The sequence below is a fragment of the Bubalus bubalis genome, chromosome 15, assembly GCF_019923935.1.
Source record: "Bubalus bubalis isolate 160015118507 breed Murrah chromosome 15, NDDB_SH_1, whole genome shotgun sequence".
Lineage (NCBI taxonomy): Eukaryota > Metazoa > Chordata > Mammalia > Artiodactyla > Bovidae > Bubalus > Bubalus bubalis.
The window spans coordinates 37,969,766-37,987,484 of NC_059171.1; positions in this window are offsets into that span (position 1 = coordinate 37,969,766).

Sequence of the window (17,719 nt, forward strand, 5' to 3'; positions counted from 1 at the left end):
AACATCTGCCCTAGAGTGTTTGCTTCTTGCCTATAGTATTTCAACAATTTTTATGGGAGGAAAAAAATGTACATTTTTTATTTCTTGGAAAAATGAATTGAAGTATTGAATTAAATTATCAGAGGGGCCAATTTAAAGAGACGCATTGGTTTTTGAGACAAGCTCATAGCTCTGTGGTCCGTTTCAGCATTGACTTTACTGTGTGACCTTGAGCAAATGATTACTCTGTGCCTCAGTTTCTCCATCTACAAAATGGGGATAATGATACCAACCATTGCCTACCTCATAGGGATGTTATGGGGACAATTGAGACAATATAGATAAATACAAATGCTTTGAACTCTGGAAGAAAGGTGCTATATAAATTGAAATTGTGTTGTTTTTGATGATCCAGTTGTTATGTTTAGAGTTTAAATAATAGCAATACTGTTAGTCATGTTAAGAATAAGTTTCAATTTGATGTATATTTACAATTCTCTTCTGTGGCCAGATAGCGATCATCATCCAGTAATGGTACTGAAATTGGTATTTGTTTTCTGTGTGTTTCTGCCCATAGTATTTCTATTCTGAATGTTCCCAAAAGGCTGGAGTTTAACTTGTCATATCTTGTAGTTTACATGTAATGAACTTTATTCAAGCTGTATATAGAAGTATAATTACATGTAAATAGCAGGTACGTTGTAATTAAAGGCACTTATCAAATTCTCTTTTGTTCTTTTTTAATTGCAATAAAAATCAGTTTTATATAAAAGCTTGTTTAAGTTCATTTGACATTTGGGAAGATCAAGAATGGCTAATTTATATGCCCTGAGGGCATCACCAGGGTTGGGGGTTTTGACAGTCAGCTCACTGCCTGGCAGGAAGAAGGTGGTGCCTGAGAAGCAGGCAGTGGAGCTGAGTGGTTAGAGCTGCCAACTCTGCAGAAAAGAACCTGAGTTTGAGTCCCAGCTCCAGGGTGACTTTGAGGAAGCCATAGTACTTCTTTGTGCCTCTGTTTCCACTTAAGAAGTGAGGAATCATAGATAGCCAATGGGAATTTGCTGTATGGCTCAGAAAACTCGAACAGGGGCTCTATATCAACCTAGAGGATGGGGAGGGAGCTTCAAAAGGGAGGGGTTATATGTATACCTATGGCTGATGCATGTTTAGGTTTGACAGAAAACAGAATTCTGTAAAGCAATTATCCTTCAATAAAATAATTTTTAAAAAAGAACAGGTAATACAATCTAACACTGTTGATAAAAGGTACTGTTGGTAAAAATTAACATTTTGGGGAAATTTCTCTAATAAAAGTCTGTCAAAGTTCAAAAAAAAGAAGTGGGGAATCATAGTAGAGAACCTATTAATGGGCTTCCCAGGTGGCTCAGCAGTAAAGAAAACACCTGCCAATGCAGAAGAAATGAATTCAACCCCTGATCTGGGAAGATCCCACGTGCCACTGAGGAGCCAATCCTGTACGCCGCAGCAGTCGAGCCTGTGTGCCCTAGAGCCCGCGCTCCACAACAGGAGAAACCCACACACAGCACCTAGAGAGCAGCCCCTGCTCACCACAACTAGAGAAAAGCCCACGTGCAGCAATGAAGACCCAGCACAGCCAAAAATAAATAACAAAATTATATGAAAAAAAAACAACAAACCTACAAACAAGGTTGTCTCAACCACCCCTTGTGAGGTACTGAACTTGGTGTATGAAGATGCTGTTGTTTAGTCACTGAGTTGTGTCTGACTGTTCGTGACCCCATGGATTGCAATACACCAGGTTCCCTGTCCTTCACCGTCTCCCAGAGTTTGCTCAAACTTAAGTCCGTGGAGTCAATGATGCCGCCCAACCATCTCATCCTCTCTTGCCCCTTCTCTTGCCCATAGCATCAGGGTCTTTTCCAATGAGTCAGTTCTTCACATCAGGTGGCCAAAGTATTGGAGCTTCAACCTCAGCATCAGTCCTTCCAATGAATATTCAGGACTGGTTTCCTTTAGGATTGACTGGTGTTTGATCTTTTTGCTGTCCAAGAGATGCTAGTGTGTGTCAATGGCTCAGTCACGTCCGACTGTCTGCAACCCTATGGACAGTAGCCCACCAGGCTCCTCTGTCCATGGAATTCTCCAGGCAAGAATACTGGAGTGGATTGCCATCTCCTTCTCCAGGGGATCTTCTGGACCCAGGCAATGAACCTAGATCTCCCACATTGCAGGCAGATTCTTTATTGTGAGCCACCGGGGAAGCCCTTGGAAGAAGCTAAATGCTCTGTAAATGCTCACAGACCCTCTTCACAAGAAGTCTGGGGAAATGCTGATGGCATTTACCCATGTGGCTAGGCATTCCTGTGAAGAAATGCAAGCAAAGCACAAAGAATGCCCCAGGCCATGAGGAAAGCCTACCTGCTTGAGGGCACGGGAGTGTTACCCAGCAGGAAGTCTCAAGGCAAATGGCTTTAGCCAGGCAACCTGACCCTAGCTGCCTCTTTGCTAATCTCCAAAGACAGACCTGGGGGCCAAAAGGTGAATCAAGGGAGGGCTGTGTTAGGTATGCTCCTGTCTCCTTTGTGTCTGTGCCCCTCAACTCCAGGATACCCCCAAACCTACAAACTGCCTCTTATAAGACCCCTTTGACCTGACCCCCACCTTTTGCCATGCTCCCTCCTCTGCCCCATCCCATCTGTGCAATTATAAACACTCACCCTGATCCAAATTCCCCTGGACTGACCTGCTTATTTTTGTGGAACCAGGGCCTCCCTATGCAAGCTACTCTCGCCACTTACTCCTAGACTGTTGACAGTTTAAGGGTTTGCTGCCTTCTCAGTCTTGAGCCCACACCACCCTTAGCATACCCTTGGCTGTCAGGATGGACATTGCAAACCCACACACCATGTCTGAGTCTGAACTCACACTGGGGCTTTGCTTTTTTGCATGTGATGCAAAGCAATGATGACAACCTCATGGCAAAAGCAGGAAGAACCTGACCATCTTGGTCTCAAACGCCTGCTTCATTTCTGACCTCGTGAGGGGAATTTCCTCATTCCCCAGAGCTGTTTGGCCCACTCCATTCTGTGTACTGAGGCTCCCAGTTAAAGGTTCGCTCTGAATCTTTGGGTCACGGGATCAGGTTTCTCACTTAGGCTGCCTGGGGAAACAGACTTTCTGGGGCTCAGCAATTCGGTAGATGATCAGTCACCTAGGGAATGGAGTAGTCTTGGCAGTTCTGCCAGAGATGAGCTGCCAATTCTAGGACATGCATTTGTGAGAGGGAGTGAGAATTCCGAGACCCTGGTTAAGTTGAGCCAGACACCCTCCACCCTCCTTTGTTATTTATAAAATTAATTCACGTCTACCTTCCTTCCTCTGTGGATCTGCACTGGGATTCTTTTCCTTTTTTTTTTTAATGACACCGGACACTACTGTCCCTTTACAGCCACCATCTAAGATGTTTGCTCTCATCTAAGATGACTCTTAAAATCTCAAGGCTGGACCTCGGGGGCTCCAGAGCCAACTGTTTACCAGGAATCACATCTGTTTCCAGGATCTGTTGTTGCATGTGCATGTCCTGATGTCATCTCAAATGTGATCATTCTGGAGTGGAGAGCGTGTTTCCCAGCTGTCCCCCTTGCCCTTTGAGGCATGGTTTAGCTTTTAAGTGTTTGCTGTTTGCTTTACACAACAAGCACCAAATAAATGTCTGATCTGATCTGAATCCTCATACTTCTATATGTGAGCAAGTTATAATTAAGGTAAGACTGAAAAAATAAGCCAGAGAGAGAGAGCGTTCCAGACATGCAACAAACCAACTTCCATAGTGTCACCAGGATTCGCCTTCTAAAAAGCAAGTTTGGTTTGGTTAGGAGAAAGAGAGACTTCCTAATAAGGTAATTTTAATACTATTTCCTAGGCACTATTCCAGATTCTGCAGATACAACGGTATATAAAACAGGCAAAAATTGTTGTTCCGATGAAATGTACTTTCCAGGGAGGGAAGGGAAGAAATGATTTTCGAAACAAATTCCAGATCATGAATGTGACGAATGAAATAAGATGGAACAAAGTAAGTAAAATGGTGATGAAATAGAGAGTAAGTAGTGGTTTGGGGGTGAGGGGTTGGGGGAACGGGAAGAGATGCTGTGTTTTATCTTCAGTGGACAGGAAAGGCCCGGATGACCAGGAGCAGCCATAGAAAATATGGAAAGAAAAATATTCCAAAGAAAATAGCAAGTGTAAAGGCTCTGGGGAGGAAGAGTGGATGGTATGTTCCAGGACCACAAAGGAGGCAAGGGTGGCTGTAGCACAGAGGTGGAGAGCAGTAAAAAGGGAAGTCTCAAATGCAGGTGGAGCGAGAACTCATGCAGCGGAGAAGATAAGGAATGGTCCTGTGATTCTAAGAGCAGAGAAACCATGGAAAACCATAAACAAAAGTTTGGGGATAACTGGTCTTCCATACGAAGAATAACATAAAATGGGACTCCCAGTTTACACCATAAATGAAAATAAATTTCAAATGGATTAGAAAGGCAATCATAAAAAACATGGTAAAATGATGGCTATAATAATACACACTTGCGTTTTGTCACACATTTCTATATGCATTTAATTTTCGTTGATTTCCAAAACAGCTGCAATGAGTTAAATACCCTTAAATAATCTTTATCTGTACAAATGACCAAACTGAAGTACAGAAGAGTTGACTAAATTGCCTAGCTTTCATTGACAAAGATGGGATTTAAAGTTAGTTTGACTGCTGTCCTGAGTTCTTAATCATGATTGGTCTATGTGAGATTTTTATTATAGTTTTGAAGCAAACGATTTCTGAAGCTGTTGGCCCATGAACAGTGTGGGAAGTTAGGGGTGCTGACCCACACACAGTAGAAAATCTGAGTATGTATATATATTTATAGTCGGTCCACCATACCCTTGGTTCCACATCCCCAATTCAACCAACTGTGGATTAAACAATACTGTAGTACCTATTTACTGCGGAGAAGGCAATGGCACCCCACTCCAGTACTCTTGCCTGAAAACTCCTTACGTAGGAGCCTGGTAGGCTGCAGTCCATGGGGTCGCTAAGAGTCAGACGCGACTGAGCGACTTCACTTTCACTCTTCACTATTTACTGAAAAATCTGCGTGTAAGTGGACCCACACTGTTCAAACCTGTGTTGCTCAAGGGTCAACTGTCCACAAAACCACAAATAATAATACCTTTAAAGGATCCCGATATGTTTGACTCCATAAATTTGCAAAACTTCCTTATAAAAGTTTAAAAATGCATCAGTGTAAGAAGCAATATTTATAAGGACAACAGTATCGGTTTTGTTTGTTGCCATATTCTCATTTCTCCACTACTATGTGTGCACATAGTAGGAGCTCAGTAAACACGTATTGCAAGGGTGAGTGATGAATGCAGGGAGGTGACAGTAAAGAATCTGCCTGCAATGCGGAAGACCCGGGTTTGATCCCTGGGTTGGAAAGTTCGGAGCTTGTACTGTAGGATGCTGAGACTGGTTTGGACAGAGCAGAGGGAACAGGGAAAATGAAGATGCTCATCGCAGACATAAGCAGGTAGAAGGCAATGGCACCCCACTCCAGTACTCTTGCCTGGAAAATCCCATGGACGGAGGAGCCTGGTAGGCTGCAGTCCATGGGGTCTCTAGGAGTCAGACATGACTGAGCGACTTCACTTTCACTTTTCACTTTCATGCATTGGAGGAGGAATTGGCAACCCACTCCAGTGTTCTTGCCTGGAGAATCCCAGGGACGGGGGAGCCTGGTGGGCTGCCGTCTGTGGGGTCGCCCAGAGTCGGACATGACTGAAGCAACTTAGCAGCAGCAGCAGCAGAACAGAAGGAACCTGGGAACTGACAGGATCTAGGGGATTGGGGGCATAGATGAAAACTCTTGGGTTTATAGATAGATGATGATAATATTAATGAACTATAAATAGAGACAGAGAGGGTTTGAAGGGGGCTACATAATGACTTCAGTTTGAGCTTTGAATAGTCATATCTCCATTTCCACATCTAGTAATCCAATATTTACCTATTAGCTTTCTACCTATTGGTTTCATAATTAATAAAATTGCATTGAGTTTCCTGGTGAAAGACATGTAATATGATGCCATGGGGAGAGAGGGCAGAGATGTAAACTCTCCAATCATAATAAATTGGAAAACTATGGAGTCTGCACTGAAACATGATTAAACAGATATGATCTGAATCTGTGGGTCCTTCCATGTAAGGGCTTCAAGAAGGGATTTGCTGAAAACTCATAGTTCTCTTCCATCAATAGTTTACACTAACCCCAGTGAATCAGTGTTAGGTTATATATTAATCACACACCACCAGGGCTGGATGAAAGAATCTACAGTCACCCGAATGAAGCCTACCGTAGTAACTGAATAGAGGCTCAGTAAAACAGAGAGCCAGCTGGCAGTTAGCGGGAAAGCAGAACACACAGGGAAAAAAACTCTACGTGACAATATTTAAAATAAAGTAAAAACAATTTTCCCACAAACATATTCCCTATTCTCTCCTCTTACTCATTACTCATTAATGACTGGGAAGCTTTTGAAAATGAAATGGTTTTAGTTCAGAGATTCTTGTCAATTATAATTACTCTTACTGTATTTTTCCTGCGTGGGCTTCCATCCTGTGGTGTTTCTCCCTTCATTCTTTTGCAGAACTAGTTGGATCCTGTGACCTTCCATTGTCCCCCCGTGACTTTCACTTGCTCATCATCTACATCTTGTTACATGGGGAAAGGTAAAACCAACAGATTGACTGTTTCTTTGGGAAAATGTTACATATTCATATCCTTTGGCACCAGTGGTTTCCCACTGAGCCTTGAAATCCAGCAGCCATGTGCATGCCGGGCTCCGTCTTGACTGCTTCCTAAGGCAAATGCCCTTTCTCCCCGCCTTGGTGATGCCTGCACACTCTGTACTCTGTGGCCAGGCTGCATGGTGTCAACAACAGTCAGGTCATGCTCTTTTGAAATGTAACAAACCAGTGCCCTTATCTAGTGGGAAGTCCCAGGATGGCTGGAGGTTTCTGTGGAGTGCGGGACCTTAGGGGCACACCATTCCTTATTGGACCATCCATCTCTCTTTCTCCTTTGCCCCTGCAACTGTTCTTCCTGTTCTTCCAGGATCCAGACCCCACCTTTCAAATTTCCCTTGAAGTCACTTCCACAAAGCGCTTCTGAAGGTGACAGATGTCACCGCAGGTAGAAATTAGAACCACATATTAAGCACCCCGGCTGCACCGCAGGTGCCCACCCACCACGTTCTTCCTCCCAGCACGCCCCCTCTCTATCTCCTGATTTGCACATGCTGTGCAATTCCATTCTCCACTCCCAGCAGGGCCCGAGACCATCCATGGTGTGTTCCAAGGCTAATTAATGGGCTCCCGGAGACAAAAGATTATCTACTCAGGGTCTATCTCTTTGCAGCAAAGATAATCAGACAGTGGCTTTAACATTTGGCTTCTTCTCTTTCTACCAAACAGCCTGTGCAGAGCTGATTAACTGCGTCTACAAAGTAGCCACATCAAAGTCATTTAACCAACCCACTGAAACTCCATCTTTGTTTGCTCTAACAAAAAACAGATAGACCTCACCATGTGGCTCCGGTTGTAAATATCATTTTAAGTTCTGTGATGTCCAAGTGCATCTCTATGCGCCTCCGCACACAGGTCCTTCAATCCGCACCCCTACCCCCACTCTCAGGGCCAACTGAGCACTGGGTTCCATTCAATCTTGCATTCATTCGTCCAATAATCACTGAGTATTTAATGCACCAGGCACTCTTGTTTCCCTCTAAAAGCAGTAGGACTACAGTTGAAGAGAGTGGGGCTTAGTGTCTGACTCCGAGTTTCTCTGGAGAAACTAAATACCATCCTGCATATCTGGGACACAATAATGAGGTAAGGTTTCCACCACCATCAGCTTGGTCTAGAGTCTGGATTATCTTGCCCCACCCCCAAAATCCTTCAGTCTTTACAAATAGAATGTTAGAGCTAGAAGGGATCTTGTGAAAATGTTAGTCACTCAGTCCAACTCTTTGCGACACCATGGACTGTACTACACCAGGCTCCTCTGTCCATGGAATTCTCCAGGCAAGAATACTGGAGTGGTTAGCTATGCCCTTCTCCAGAGGATCTTCCCAACCCAGGGATTGAATCCATGGCTCCTGCATTGCCAGTGGAGTCTTTACTATCTGAGCCACCAGGGAAGTCCCAGAAGGGATCTCAAGCTCAAGTAATTCATCTGCCTCCTTTCTCCATGGAGGCCCAGAGGCCTCAAGAGACCACGTGGGTTTCCTCTGGAGTTCTGTTCAACTTCCTCTGGAGTTACCACCATATACAGCCCTTGGGAGACACTGCAAGAAGGGGGCATAGGAGAGGCAGGGTGGGGAAGGGGGTCTGCAACAGTACTTTGATGTCAAAGACCAGAGTTCAAGTCCCAGTAATGCCACTTGTTCACCATTTAACCATCGTCAGGTAACTGATCCCTGTCTACATCACCATGCTCATCTCTAAAATTGGGAAAACACTCACCTCAGTGAATTACAGTAAGTCCTCCACATACGAATGAGTTCTGTTCAGAGTGCGAGTTCCTAAGTCCAATTTGTTTAAGTCCAACAATGTCAGCTTAAGTGCCCAAACAACACAATTGGCTATATAGTACTGTACTGTAATGGGTTATAATACTTTTCACACAAATTATACATAAAAAGAATTTTAATCTTACAGTATAGTACCTTGAAAATACAGTAGAACAGTACAACAGCTGGCATACAGGGGCTGGCATCGAGTGAACAGGCAAGAAGAGTACTGAGGAGAGAGAGGAGGTGGGAGGTGGTAGAGCTGAAGGATCGTCAGCAACAGGAGACAGAGGGCAAGCTGCAGTGTCATGCACGCCTGACATTGATGGCACAGGTTCTGGTTCCTTGCTGGAACCAGATACACAGATGCACACTTGCATCTTTGAAAGTTCGAAGCTCAAATATTGGTATATAGGGAAGCCCTATGGTGGACCTACTGTATATCAAATAACAGGAATGAGCGTGCCTGGCTTATTTGACTCCCAGCATGTCATTTTGTTGTTGTTGTTGTTCCTTCGGAGATCTGTCTGTCCCTCTACCCTGGAAAGAAGAAAAGGTGCCCATTTATCACCATCAAGACTTTTTAATGGCTCTATTCCCTTCCCCCAACCCAGATCCTATACATGCACTCACACTGAAACACATGCACACACACACACACACACACACACACACACACATACCCCGACTCCTTGCCTTGGGCACGCTCCAGCAGCCTGCTCTCCGGCATTCACAGTGGTGGCAGCCGCCCATCCCGTGAGAGGCTCGCCATTAACCCCAAGGTCTGGCTAAGGTTTCCAACCACCACCTGCCACATTGCACCCTCCCTGTTGGCTCCCGCAAGCCTGAGAGAGGGTACAATGCCAAACACTGCACCGGAGACGCTTCCTGTCTGGCTTTAATTAATTTCTTTGTTTCCCTTGAAAAGACATCTTTAGTTGTCTAATCCACACTGTGTTTTGGCTGCAGTACAAACCTCTAATTCAGCTGCAGAAAGTGGTTCACTTCTAATTTAGCGACAGAGAGGTGAGAAACAGCCCCCTTCTCGTAGGATCTGAGGCAGGAGCAGAATGGTGGGTGGTGTTGGTACTTCTGAACCTACCAGGCAGGATTCAGAAGGATTAAAGATTCTCCATTTCTGGGTACTTGACTCATTTAGGAATATTTAGAAAATAAACTACCAGAGCACACTAATAAGATATTCCCTCTTCAGTCCAAGATCACTCATCTGATTTATTGTGGGTGCGTTTTAGATTAAACAATGCTGGTAATAACAAGAAAGGACATGTCAGTGCCTTCTGGAAGTTGGATCTAAGCACCACTAGGGGGATCTTATCAACAGCTATAGAAATTCAAGAAAGGGCTTGAGCTCTCTCAATGCTAAGTACAGAAAGTGTTAGTCGCTCCGTCACGTCCGACTCTTTGTGACCCATGAACTGTAGCCCATCAGGCTCCTCTGTCCATGGGATTCTCCAGGCAAGAATACTGGAGTAGGTTGCCATTCCCTTCTCCAGGAGATCTTCCTCACCCAGGAATCGAACCCAGGTCTTCCTGGTTTGCAGGCAGATTCTTTACAGACTGAGCCATCAGAGAAGCCCTAAATACAAAAAGACCAGCTCTCTCTATAGATGCAGCCATCCTCTGGCAAGCATTCAACTGATGTCTGTAAAACGAATGAACGAATGAATAGGAATGGGATTGCCACATAACACCATTTTTATCCCACTGATGTAGATTCTCTTGATCCCACTTTATGGAAGACTCTTCTCAAAAACCTGAGTTAGAGTACTAGTCTCTAAACTCAGACCTCTATTTCCCAACTGAATAACAACTTGTACCTAATTCCCTCTCAGACTTGCCAGCAGCCTTCTGCCTTGATGGTATCTCTCTGCGGGGCGCCGCAGCGATGGAGGTGGGGAGTCTGGTCTTTCCCTCTCCTCACCTGAATCCACTTCTCTTGCTTTACCTCTATTGGCTACTTCAGGCCACTCCAGGGGCTGGGAAGAGTGAAAGCATAGGAACAGAAGGTGAAAATAAAAGAGTTAAAGCACCTCTACTCTAGCTGTTCAGTCTCTGCCACTGCAGGCAACCAAATTCTGTCTCTTTGAGGGGGAGAATCAGTGGGACCTTCAGAGGTGGCCAAAGAGGACATGTACCCTGCACTGGACTCAGCCTCTCACCCCGACCTCCGTTCTTGCCCCTAGGTGCTACCCTGCAGCCTCACACATGAGTGAGGGCCCCCGTGGGCAGGTCTCCAGGGCTGGGGTCTTCCTTCTGCTTTATGTTTAGGTTTTTTGGCCGAGAGGCATGTGGGATCATAGCTCCCCGACCAGGGATCGAACCCATACTCTCCTCATTGGAAGGCGAAGTCTTAACCACTGAACAGCCAGGGAATCCTGGGTTCTTTCTAAATGGTGCTATTTGGTGTCTGTGAGCTCTTCTCATCCCCACATCCTCTGTCCCACCCAGGAGTGCAAGCACAGCCTCTCTCCTCACCTGCTCTCCCATATAGTCCCTCGTAGCCTCCCAGCTTCCAGTTATCAAGGTTAGGATCAGGTCTGGTCTTTGGGGGAGACGTCAGTTCCTCCCACGACCTCTCACTGCATTCACCCCCACCCCCAGTGGTTGTGCTGAGGTGGGTAGCAACACATCAGCCTTCAGCCTCGATGGGAGGGGCCAGCCCACCCTGGCCATGGACCTTGCCAGATGCTACTCTTGACTTCTTCCCTCCCCAAGACTGGGGGCGGGGGTGGTTTAACAGCCCCTGCAGCATACACAACAAGAGTAAGACACAAGTCCAAGCACCTTGTCCTCCTGAAGGTGCAGATACTGCTGCTTTCCATGGCAAAATCACTGGCTTTGAGTATTTCCAACATTCTAATGGTACAGAGTGAAGAAAAGGTGGTTCTGTTCTGTCTGCTTCTCTGCAACCAATCTGGGGACTGCCGCCAAACTGAAGTCATCATACCTGATTCACCAGCCCCTTTCTTGCTGGCCAGCATGCTGGTTTCAGCCTCTCATTTAGACACACAAAATATGTGCCAAGTCGCTTCACTCATGTCTGGCTCTGTGATACCATGGACTGTAGCCCACCAGGCTCCTCTGTCCATGGCATTTTCCAGGCAAGAATACTGGAGTGGGTTGTCATTTCCTTCTCCAGGGGATCTTCCTGATCCAAGGATCAAACCTGCGTCTCTTATGTCTCCTGGGTCAGTAGGCAGGTTCTTTACCACTAGCGCCTCCTGGGAAGCCCCCATACACACAAAGGTAACCCCTTAAAAGTTTGACCTTTTTCTTCCCAAGTGAATAGGGGGCTACTTGGGAAGCCAAACTGAGGGGCTGGATTCTTCCTCTTCAGCTAAGGGTGTGGGTAAGTGGCCAATCATCCCCACTGGGGATTTGAATCTCCAGCTGGTACCCCAAAGATGGGAGGGACAATTTGAGGTCAGATACTCTGGAAAAAACAAGGGTGTACAGTGTCCCAAACATTTCTGCAACATCCTCCTTGTGGGTCTTGAGGCCCGCATGATCCCTTGTTCCCTGATGGTCCTTCAGCCCCTCAGCCAATCTCTGGGTCCTCTAGATGCTCCCAAGACAGAGGTCACTCCCCTTGATTGCCACCAAGAGTCCCCTTGGACACAGTGGGAATCCACTCCTCACTTTACTCTTTCTACCTGTGAGCTTTGAAGGAATTGAAACTAAAACCGGCTACATTTCTTTTGAAAACATCCAGAGAATTTCAGAGTCTCTCAGCTCTAGGGATTCATGGAGCCATTCACATTCCCTGTCTTGAAGCATCTGCTCTAGTCTTCTGTAGTTTGGTGAAATGATGGCACCTCACCCAGCCTGAGCTCTTTGGTTACATGCACAATGGTCTTTTCAGTCAAGTGTTGATTTACTTTTAAGCCACAATCTAAATCAGGTGGAAACAACCCCCATCTCCCTTTCACAGAATCAAGAAGTCAGGATGGAGAAAACTTTAGAGATGGTCTAGCCCAACACCCCCATTTTATAAAGTAAGCAAAACCTTCTTCTTGGGAAAAGTACGGGAATTCTCTAGGAAGACTTGGCCTATGTTCCAAAGTTAGTCATGCCTTAAGCCAGGATTAAAAACTAATTTCCTTTTCTCCACACTATGGGGTGTGTCTCAAACTAAATTAATCTTTTCCTACGAATCCTAAGGTTACACTACCCTTCCTTCCCTACCCCACACCGGAGCCATGCTGGGGTTAGTCCCCCAGGCTGCTCTCCCTCTTCCAGGAACACCTGCCCCATTCTCACCTAACTATTCCTACTTGAAGGGGTTCAGAACATGCCACCCCAAAATGTGTCACTTTGGCATGCTGATTATTTTGAGTTAAAGACGCTTGAAAGGGACTTCCCTGGTGGTCCGTGGTTAAGACTTTGCCTTCCAGTGCAGTGGGTGTGGGTTTGATCCCTGGTTGAGGAGCTTAGATCCCATATGTCTTGAAGCCAAGAAACCAAAACCTGAAACAGAAGCAATACCGTAATAAGTTCTATAGAAGACTTTTTAAATGGTCCACATTAAAAAAAAAAAAAAAAAAAAGACACTTGAAAAACTGCAAATGCAAGGAAGGCACCCTGACTTTCCTTTTTATTCCAAAACATAGGAGCTTAAATTCCAATGTGAATAGTGTTCTCACTACCAGGAGAAAGAAACATTCTCGCCACCAGAGAGAGGGAGTAGATGCCTAGAGAAATGTGACAAGCAAACTTTGTTAAAACATCTCTTATCTTCCTTTAGCTCCCCCATATGTTTTGGTTACTTCTATACTATAGCAAAAATGGCTGTCCTTTGTTCAACTTGCTATAGTAACACTTAGGCCTAGTCATTTGTTTGAGTCTTCATTTTTCTTCTGGCTCCATATAAATAAAATTTATATGTGTTTCCCCTGTTAATCTGTCTTATGTTAGTCCTCCCTAGGAAGGTAGCGGAAATTTTTACCTGCCTTCCACGATCATCCTGCCCAAGGCTGATACCACCTGCAGGAAACCCTCCCTGATTCCCTAGAATAGGTTCAATAATTCCACAGTGCTGTGCTTAGTTGTTCAGTCATGTCCGACTCTTTGCAGCCCCGTGGAGTGCAACCCACCAGGCTCTTCTGTCCATAGGAATCCTCCAGGCAAGAATACTGGAGTGGATTGCCATGCCCTCCTCCAGGGGATCTTTCCAACCCAGGGATAAAGCCCAGGTCTCCTGCATTGCAGGTGGATTCTTTACCGTCTAAACCACCAGGGAATCCTAACCTCCATTAGGGCATGTATCAGCCTCTATGACATGTGCTTATTTTCTCTTCCCTCTAGTGACTCTGTGTGGTTGTTATTCGGTCACTAAGTCATGTCCGGTTCTTTGCAACCCCCATGAACTTCAGCACCCCAGGCTTCCCTGTCCTTCACTATCTCCTAGAGTTTGCTCAAACTCATGTCCATTGAGTTGGTGATGCCATCCCACCATCTCATCCTCTGTTGCCTTCTTCTCCTTCTGTTTTCAATCTTTCCCAGCATCAGGGTCTTTTCCAATGCGTCAGCTCTTCCCATCAAATGGCCAAATTATTGGAGCTTCAATTTCAGCATCAGTCCTTACAAAAAATATTCAAGGATGATTTCCTTTAGGATTGACTGATTTGATCTCCTTGCAGTTCAAGGGACTCTCAAGAGTCTTCTCCAGCACCACAATTCAAAAGCATCAATTTTTCAGCATGACACTGAGAATTAGTATCAATCAAGGTGGAAGAAATGGTTTAACATTTAAACTCCATGAAGATAAATATTATTATCTGTTTTATTTGCTCTGAATCCCCAACATTCAAAACAATACCTGGTATATAGTGGGCTCTCAATAAATGTTTTCAAATTAATGAGTGAATTAATGAACAAAATGTCTGGGCAGAGACTCAGATATGGAGCTGAAATGACCAGAGAGAAGAGCGAGGTCCCTTACACTGGCTATCAGAGCAGCTCTTCCCCAAGGAGGTGAAGAAGAGACCAGAAAACATGAGGTTCTAAGATTGTGGAATCGCCTTCAATCTAACCCTCAGAAACCCTCTCCAAAATTGCAAACATGCACATTTCCAACACAGCTATGAAGACAGGCGACGAGATAGAAAGATGCTGCCTTTGTGGCTACATATGAATTCCAGATGTTTGTTGGAGCAGCCTGGCCTATGAATGATGGATAAGGTCAGTTTGACCACTTTTTCCATGCCTGCAGAGGCCCAAAGTCTGCCAAATTTTTTCCTTTATTCTCATGACCACTGTTGGCTTCAGCCCATGCCACTGCACTCAACCATATCACTGAACTATTTAAACATCAACAACAAAAACAAGAACTCTCTCTAGTTTTCAATATGACAGACTTCATTTAAGCATTTGTGGTGTGGGGAGTACTTACAGGGTTTCTAGGGAAAAGAGAGAAGAGAGATATGGAATGTCTGCCAGCCACTTAGTTTTCAGTCCTTCGATATCATTGAATTCTCATTAAATTTCCTTTTTCTCTCTTCCTCTCTCTTACATGCACACACAGAGGAAACAAATGAAATCCCCCCTTTGTCTGTTTAAATTCTGGTTACCTTTTATCCCCAGCGGCTTACTGAGGATCACCTGCCTTAAAAGGTTTTATGAGGCGGGACCAGGAGGGTGGAGCATGAGGAGGCTGAGCTCACCACCCCTCAGAACATAACAAAACTACAACCATATACACAACAACTCTTGACCAAATACACTTGAAGACTAGCAGGATGGCTTCTCCTAATAAAAAGGCTGTAAAGACAGATCCACATGGAGTCGGTCAAGAGGGAAGAGAAGTGATCTTGTGGGGACTCACGTCCCTGGTGGGAGATCCAGAGGAAAAGGAGGATGTCACAGGCTCCGGGAACCTTGCTGAGAAGCAAGGGGCTCAAGCTGTGTATTAGGCATCCCAGTGCTGGAGTCCCACATGGAGAAGATAAGCCCCCTTGTTATTGTTGTTCAGTCACTCAGCTGTGTCTGATTCTTTGTGGCCCCATGGACTGCAGCACGCCAGGCCTCCCTGTCTATCACCAACTCCCAGAGTTTTCTCTGACTCATGTCCATGGAGTCAACAATGCCATCCAGCCATCTCATCCTCTGTCACCCTCTTTTCCTCCTGCCCTCAATCTTTTCCAGCATTAGGGTCTTTTCCAATGAATCAGCTCTTCGCCTCAGGTGACAAACATATTGGAGCTTCAGCTTCAGCATCAGTCCTTTCAGTGAATGTTCAGGAGTGATTTCCTTTAGGATGGACTTGTTTGATCTCCCTGCAGTCCAAGGGACTCTCAAGAGTCTTAAGAACAACAATAACATGAGGGCTTATCTTCCCCATGTGGGACCCCAGTACTGGGATGCCTAATACACAGCTTGAACCCCTTGCTCCTCAGCAAGGTTCCCTGAGCCTGTGACATCCTGCTTTTCTTCTGGATTTCCCACTAGGGATGTAAGTCCCAGTGAGATCACTTCTCCAGCACCCCCTTAACTTGTTTGAAAACCAGGGGGGCTACTGGAGTGCTGTGAGAAACCTAGACCCACTCTTGAAGAGCAAGAGCACAGGCTTGCTTGCTCCAGGACACAGCACAGAGGCAGCAGATGCAGAAGCGCTTGTCACCTGGCCAGTTTGCCAGGCCTGCCCTCGAGCACCCCCACCCACACTGGCTCCTACTCCAGCCCTTCTTGTTCCTGCAAGGCTCCCACTGAGGCGGAGGTCACAGGTGCCCAGGAGAAGACACATTTAGAGAGAAGGAACCACCTCAGTCCAGGCCCAGCCTTGACCAGGGTAGGGGCAACTCACCAGCACACATCTATGCACACACTCAGGCGGGAGCAGAGCAGCTCCAGGGCTGAGCCCACCATTGCTGGCACACTTTGTAAGCATACTTGCGAGGGGGTGAAACCAGCTTATGAGTGTGACTCCAGTTCCTCAGACCTTGACCCAGTCTCTAGCCAAGGCATGCTCACAGAGGGCAATGTGAAGAAAAGAGAAGCACAGCCCCGAGCTCACAAGCCCTGGCCAAGACCCCAACCACAAAAGAGACTTCCGTCCTACCCAGGAGAAACATTACCTCAGGGCTCCTGCTCCAGCCAGTCAGGCCCCATTCCTGCCCCCAGTAGTCAGGGTGATGACCGCCGTGGAGCCTAGGAGAAGCCCGGGCACACACCAGCTCAGGTCGAGCACCTCCAACTGCAGTCCCACCTCCCACCAAGGTTGTGGCTGCAAGTGCCCCTCAGGAGAAAATACAGCCAACGTTCTCATGAGAATCAGCTCCCCCACCAAAGCCTCCGGGCATACGCCGATTGCATTGCGGTTCTCCGATGCTAGGACACCCCTTCAAGAACTGGACGGATAACTCTTTCACCCAATTTTCTAGAGACAGAGAAAGGTAAACAAAGGCTTTGCTTTTGCTATTCTTGTGCCTAAAATGTTCCCCCGCCACCTTCACAGGACTGGCTCTTTCTCATCAGTCAGCTCCAGTTCTGATGTGGTGAGAGGTCAGAACCTCTAGTCCTGAGAGGTCAGTGTCCTGGATGGTCCTCGTCAAGTCCTCACCTCACTCCAGCCGCTACCAGTCATGCTCTATCCTGTTTCTCTGTTCACATTCTCATTGTTGCCAATAAGAAAAAGTTATTAATTTCATTTATATAAGTTGTCTGTCTCCCACTGGAAAGTGAACTGCACAAGGGCAGGGCCTGTCTCTCCACTACTCTATTTCTAGCATGTAGGATGGTTCCTGGTATGTAGCAGGAATTTCGCAATTTTTTTTTAAATGAATGCATGCTCAGTCATGTCTGACTCTGTCCGACACTATAGACCATAGTCCGCCTGGCTCCTCTGTCCATGGGATTTTCCAGGCAAGAATACTGGAGCAGGTTGCCATTTCCTCCTCCAGGGAATCTTTTCAAACCAGGGATTGAACCAGCGTATCCTGCATTGGCAGGCGGATTCTTTTATCACTGAGCCACCTGGGAATGAGTGAGAATAAGTGGACATGATCCAGACATTTTACCAGTGTGAAGTTTCCCTTTTTCCTTAATGAATTCATAACAGTGGGATATCACTGGACCTGCTATGCTATAATTTTCCTTTGGGTCACCAGAGACCTGT